At 43.4% G+C, this 7,086-nt stretch overlaps 1 long non-coding RNA gene and 2 other non-coding genes across 3 annotated transcripts; all 3 read left to right on the forward strand.

Annotated features, from left to right (window-relative positions):
• Positions 1-4,435: 4,435 nt before the first annotated feature.
• On the forward strand, positions 4,436-6,760 carry LOC109941969 (uncharacterized). The gene is made up of 2 exons (XR_002264431.2): positions 4,436-4,621; positions 4,736-6,760. It is a non-coding gene; the product is annotated as an uncharacterized lncRNA (long non-coding RNA).
• Positions 4,727-4,825, forward strand: LOC111590033 (small nucleolar RNA Z101). The gene has a single exon (XR_004852325.1). It is a non-coding gene; the product is annotated as a small nucleolar RNA Z101 (small nucleolar RNA).
• LOC111590034 (small nucleolar RNA Z102/R77) lies at positions 4,955-5,040 on the forward strand. Its single transcript, XR_004852326.1, has one exon. It is a non-coding gene; the product is annotated as a small nucleolar RNA Z102/R77 (small nucleolar RNA).
• Positions 6,761-7,086: the final 326 nt, after the last annotated feature.

Consider the following 7,086-nt stretch of genomic DNA (forward strand, 5'->3'; position numbering starts at 1 on the left):
GCAAGAACCAAGTGCTCACTACGAGATGATCCTTTGCCACTTCGGCGCGGTGGATCCCTCGAGACCGCTTACAAACTTGAGTCGGGTCACCAACAAGATCTTCACGGTGATCACCGAGCTCCCAACGCCACCAAGTCGTCTAGGTGATGCCGATCACCAAGAGTAACAAGCCGTAGACTTTCGCTTGACCAAGAGAAGCCTAATGCAAGTGGTGTGTGCTCTAGGTGGCTCTCGCTAGCGCTAATGAGGAACAAACGTGGATTAAGATTCTCTAATCTCCTCACTAGGCTTTTGGTGCTTGCAATGCTCTAGCAATGTGCTGGAATAAATGTGGAGTGCAAGACATTGAATATGGTGGGTGGAAGGGGTATAAATAGCCCTCACCCACCAACTAGCCGTTACAAGCAACTTTCTGCGCACTGGCGCACCGGACAGTCCGGTGCGCCACCGGTGCGCCAACGGTCGTTTCCAACGGCTAGTTCTGACAGCTAGCCGTTGGACTCATGGCACACCGGACAGTGAACAGTCACTGTCCGGTGCACACCGGGCAGTCCGGTGCGATGTCCGGTGCGCCACTAAAATTCAACTCCGAAACTGGCGCTCTCGGGTTTTCTGTGCAGGAAGCTTCTTCCTCGGACCAGCCTGGTCCCACCTGGCAGAGGGTGCACCGGACAGTCCGGTGCCCTCAGGGACAGAAACCCTTCTTCTTGTTTTTCAGCTGATTTTTAAATCGGTTTTCGTTCTAACTTGTGAGTGAGTTCTAGAGTGACACCTAGCACTGTATGTGAGTGTGATTGTGCACCAACACTACACTAGAACTCTCTTGGTCAAACTACTCATCGACAACCCCTCTTTATAGTACGGCTAAAAGAGAATAAAAGACCTAACTAAATCGTGAGTGTCCACATCTCCTTGACACTCGGACTCCGTAGACCTTTGCCTTTTGTTTCGTCGTTTTAGCCGTCGCTTCGAGTTCTTATCTCCGGGATTGTTTTCACCGTTGTAATACTTCTACCTGTCATGCGACCTAACTTACCATTTGTCTCTGCAAAACACACGTTAGTCACATATAATATTACGTTGTCATTAATCACTAAAACCAACCAGGGGCCTAGATGCTTTCAACATGGACAATTTTTTTTCTCGAGGTTTAGCTCCAAAGAGCCCACTCCTCGTTGAGGAGGCCACACATGTCGGGTATTCCTTGAGCATGATTGGAGTTGTGTATAATTAGAAGTAATGTCGTATTAATTTCCATGGCTACCTGAACATCATATACCTTCTGTATTCATAGAATTAAATGAATCATTTTGATTGATATAAAAATAATAGGGAGAAAATTTGAAACACATATATGTAGTAGGAAAATTTAGAACAAAAAATTTGGAAAGACTTCTCATTAGCAAAACTTATGAAGTAATCTAATATTCTATTTGTTTTGTTGTGCGGGTAGGTCTTATTCTACATGCTATGGGATTTGACGATAGAACACACATTCACCTTGCTTCTAGTGAGCTCTTTGGTGCGAAACATTTCATGAAGCCATTCAAGGCTATGTTTCCACACTTAGACAACCACATCACAATTGGACCTAGAAAGCTGGAAGAAAATAACCAAGGGCTAGTAGGATCAACAATTGATTACATGGTTTGTCTCTTGTCTGACATTTTCATACCCACACATGATTTGTCGCTCTTCAAGACGACTAGAAGAGAGGGGTCTGGAAGAAGACGTGGGCATGCACTGGTGGCAACAGGTTGCAAGGCAACACACTTGAGAGAGGTAGTAAAAGTCAAAAGAGTGGAGTGGGATGTTTCGTGGCCGTCCATTCCTACCAGAGAGGATGCCAGGAGCCCAGGAGATGGGCACACCCGTGCAACGTGCGTGCATACAGGTTTGCTCCTCTGCACCACTGCAGCATGCAGTGTGGTCTTGTTGGAGAACAATGTCATGCGTACCTACCCGCAATGCTGCTTTTTGATAAAAGGTGAATCGGTCACATTTTATGAGCGCCCTGTGCCGCCACACGTCACGACATAAAGGTAACCGGAGCGCGGAAACTCGATGGTGCCTTGAGAAGGGTTGAGGTTTTAAGGAACCTGATGCTCGCAGATGGCATCCGGCTAAACAGGATCACCTACAACACGATGGTGTAGGGCTTCTACCAGGCTAGAAGGATGTACTTGGTGAAGGAGGTGTTCGATATGGACTCATTTGAGCTAGACACATGCACGTTCAATACGCTGATAACTGTGCACTGTAGAGAAGGGCGGATACAAGGCACAATGAAGGTGTCAAGGTTGCTTATAGTCTATTTGTTTAGCAACTATTTATGAGTAGTTGTTAATTCGAGCTATGTCGATTGTCTTGGGTGCTGGCATAAGCTATCGACGTTGCTTATAGTGTATTTGTTTAGCAACTATGTGTGAGCAGATGTTAATTCAAACTATCACAACTCAAGTTATCTCTTCCCTGTAGGTTTGGTTTCCTAGAATGTAAATGTAATTCCCAAATTTCTCTCTTTACTTTGGGGCTCGGTGAGCGGTTTGATGTATACAACATACTCTCTGTATACTTCTCAACACTGAAATCAAGATACCAAGCCGTTGTCTTGGGTGTTGCCATTGTCCAGGAAGTTGACCTTAAGAATGTTACTTGTTATTTCTATGTGTATGCATCCAAATATATGTTGTTGCAACAGGTTTAAATAAATACTCTTTCAATTATGTAAACCTAACGGTTAAAGACTCATGCGAGGCGCGAGCAGTTACTAGTTAGGAAACATAATGCGACTAATGTTTGTTGTGGTTTTTGGTATGATGTTCATACACTTTGTTTTGATTTTTTCTTTTTTCATTTGGTTTCTTCTGTTTTTCTCACTAAAAGCAAACATTTCTATCGCAGCCACAATTCGCTGAGGTGGTCGTCACGCACGCCGTCCTCTCCATATCTATTCCAAAGACTCAATGAGCGACTGCATGGGCTACTAGGAAGGCCATCTCAAATGTAATGTCTATCCCAAAGACTGAATGAGCGGTTGCATGGGCATGTTGGCATCCTGTGCGACGTCCTCCACATCTATTCTGAAGACTCATCGAGCAACTGCATGGGCATAGAGAAAATTGGATTGTTGGTACTCCATCTCTATTAAGAAGCTTGCTTGCAAAATTTTGAGATCAATGAAGGTTGTTTGGATCAAAACAATATTTTTGGGGATTTCGTGTGCTGTTGGGAAGGCCAAAACTAACTGAGTTAGTTTGCCCCTTCCCTAAAATAGCTTAGGCACTTCCAGGGTTCTTGTATCGAACTAGAATCAGCCTAGCTGGTTTGTAAGCTAGCTAGTTTTGCTGGATGAGGTGTTCGTTGTAGCTCTGTTTCACTAGTATGAGTTTGTTTTTGTTCTAGTCTTTTTTGCTTGGTTGCTCTGTCTCTCGTATATATTTGATTGCATCTCAACACCTATTGGTGTTTGCGTGTTCTGAAGGAGCTTTTAGTGCTTTGGTTCCTTTTGAGGGCTCTAGGGGTTTCTCGAGATCAACGTCAAGATGGGTTTGAGGAAATCTTTTACTAGCACCTATTTCACGCTCCCCTCTCTAGTCGCCTTGCTTGGTCCATCATATAGGATACAACCCACAACTATGTCTCAATGCATAGGGATGAAGTTTAGTTGGCATATAGCAGAACACAGTGAACAACCTACAAAGGAAAACAACATCCAGGATAGTTATGGTGCCACCAGAAAACTCTAGTGCACCTCTTAGGTGCTACTCTAAGTGTGTTTCTTCGTGACCATTTGGTTGGGCTTGAGTACTTTGATGTCTTGAGGTTCTTACTTGTCTTCTAAGATTTTCAATGTTCCTCTTCAACGTTTGTCTAAATGCATCTAAACAATCATCTATACACGTTTAAACACGAAACACCATGTTTGCATATAGTTTAGACCTTCAACGCTGAATTAAATGCGACAAACATCAAAACAATCAAATAGAAAAAAACATTTTAAATGGTGGCATTAGTTGATGGATAAATTACATTGTCTATCTCTTTCCTTCTGGTTTTATGCACACCGCACATATTTTCACTCTTTAAATGTATCGTGCATGTGTCCAGACCTATATAAACTCAATTATTTTGAGACGGAGAAAGCATTTTTATTCGAGTTGGAAGAAATTTCTGTTAAACAAAATTGGCAGAATTCAAATCCTCCACGTTGCCCCGGAGGCCCGACCTACTGTGTGACCTCTCTTATTTCTTGACCGGACAATCTAAAATATTTTTGCCCTGAAGTGGATCTGACAAATGTGTCAAAATACAACTCAACGATGTAAACAAAGAGTGTGTCCTCAAGGTGTAGACAACTCAACGATGCAAGGCCGAGAAAACCTGCCGAGCCAGGTTACTCTGTTGCATTTTCCCAGTCGGGCTTTAGCCCATACACTTGGGTCTGGGCCCTAAATTCCACAGGAGCCGCTACGCGGCGGGCGGCGCCCTCTCTGAAACCCTAGACCTTATCGCTATATACATAGCCGCCGCAGCTGCCTCCGCCTCAGCGGCTCTTCCCCACTCGTTCCCTCCTTCAGCATCACGTCCGACGGCGGCGGTTTCGGCTTGGACATATTTGGTCTCGCCCATGCCTCCCTCGTTTCAGCTTTCCTCCTTTTTATATCTCGGTGTTCGCTTCTATTTTCCGACGCTGGTTTGAGTATTATTTGCGGTGGCCGTCTTGTTGATGCAGATGAGGAGACACAAGTTTTAATGGGTAATTTGCATCTGAGGCATCTCTGTGATGTCACACCCTTTTCACCTTGGAGATCTGATGCTATGCTCCCTACGGCCACTTGATCTGTCTGCTTGTTTTTTTTTTTTTTTGCTTTGGCTGACGCTTCTCGATTTGGGTTCGTGATCCTGTTTTTGCGTATGATGTTCCATAGTTTGTTTGTTTTTTGCCGCGGGGAGATGATGTGATGATCTAATTGTTTCCCTATTGGTTTGATTGGCCGCCATGATGGCTCAAACTGTATTAGCTCTATCTGATCATCTCCTTGGCGATCCGACTTTCCAAAACCACGGTCCCATTTATTTAATCAATACTATGACATTGCAACTGCTAAGTTTCTACTGGTGGTTTCATAATACTTGTTATCATATAATCATGTAACACTTACGCAGACAATTTACGTTCAAACGTGCTAGCAAGCCGCATGGGCATACAAATCGAAACAAAGCTGATCAGGAAACTTATCTGCAACCGGCCGTTTGAGATTTTTCCCCAATTTGTCGACTTGCTAGTATAAAGATATTAAATTAATAGATGATAAGATTTACTATACAATAACTATAATTTTGTATGAAAAGCAAATAATGATGTAAAACAAATAAACTGGAAATTAAAAGTCTCATCGGCCCGAAGCCCTGAAGCACACAACAGCCCAGTGTGGTCAAGCTAATTATTTTGTATTTGCTAGCATGTTTTTTAATGCATGTGCTAGTATTCATCGCAATGCGCAGCGTGTTCTTGCTGGCAATTGACTAATGTTTTCAAAATTTTGGATGAAAGAAATTTTAAAAAATCTGGGGTAAACGAGGATTCTAGATTAAATTAGAGAAATTTATAGATTTTTATGAATTTATTTAGCTCTTGTCCCTTTAGATATTGATTCTAATTTTTTAACAATAAATCTGGCTCAAAAAGTTGAACCTAACCGGCATTATCCTTGACCTCACAGTATGAGGCTCATACAATATGAAAGGTCCAGCCCTGAGCCCCTTAGGGCCTCCTGTGTGATCTAGGGACAACTATAACCGCTAAGTATAAACTTGTATAAGAGTGAAAACAGGATGGGTACGGGGTACCTGGGTCGGGTATTCGATACGGGCAGCAAAAAACCTAGATTTTTAGGTACATATATAAGTATTTTTAATGCCAGGACGAATACGAGTACTACCTGATTAATAACATCCAAATACGAGTAAGATATAAAATCAATAATATCCAGTAAATACTCGTGAACCCGGGTACTCAATGGTCAGGTACCCGCGTATTGTCTCAAACCTAGCACTGTAGCTGCCTTGGGCAATGTAGGCAGGACAGGAGGAGGCTTGTAGCTCTCCAACTGTGGAAGCTGCTGCAAGAAGGCATCTTGGCTGGCAGCAAAAGGTGATGGTACTCCAGCTCCAGCTTGCAGTGGTAGAGCTGTTGGCCGATGTACACCGCCGCTACGACGGTTGGGCGGTGGTGTGCATTAGCTGCCTCGTTGAGCCAACAAGGCCCGGCATGAACCCACCGGCGACGTGGTCATCAAACCATAGCGCGCTGTGGGCCATTCTCCGCAGGGTTGCCACTCGCTTCTTGAACACCCTGCAGGTCACCCATCCTTCCTCCTGAACCTGAACCACCATTCGTGCGTGCACGGGCAAGCAGAAGCAAATGTTGTTAACTGAATGGCATGCTCGATATTTGTTGTTCATCAAGCAGGCAGGCAGGCTTACGTATAGGGACGGTCCCGTTCTCGGTGGTCTCTAGGTGGTACTCGTGCATGCATGATCTAGTTAGACTTGTGAGTGGCCTCTGAAGAAGACGAGCGCTACTACCTTGCTTTCCATCCGATTTGGCTACTTCTCCGATGACTCGCTCGTGGAAGTCGGGGTATGTGATGTAATCGTGTTGTTTTATAATGTCCTTGTAATTAGTAACTTTGAGCTCTATGATATCAATCTGTGGTATAATTTTCTATATTTGAGAGTATATCTTCTTATTTTATTAGTTTGTTCAACGGTTTGATAACTAATGTTATTGAGATAAATATCCGTTATCTATCAGAGTAATATCCGATATCCATTTCTTACCTGCCTAAATTATTAATTGATCTCGTCTTGTATCTGTCCCAAGTTTCAACTACTCGTACTCGATTCCATATCTGAGAAAATTATATTAGGGTAGGATACATGATAACCTAGTATTTACATGTATCCGTCCTATTTTCACCCCTAAACTTGTACATAAGACAGAAGGTTGTGGCTAGTCCCCAAAACTCATTACAACCCCAAAATAGGGACACCATGTTTGACTCTACTGACAGGTCAATA

This window comes from Zea mays, chromosome 8 (assembly GCF_902167145.1).
Source record: "Zea mays cultivar B73 chromosome 8, Zm-B73-REFERENCE-NAM-5.0, whole genome shotgun sequence".
Lineage (NCBI taxonomy): Eukaryota > Viridiplantae > Streptophyta > Magnoliopsida > Poales > Poaceae > Zea > Zea mays.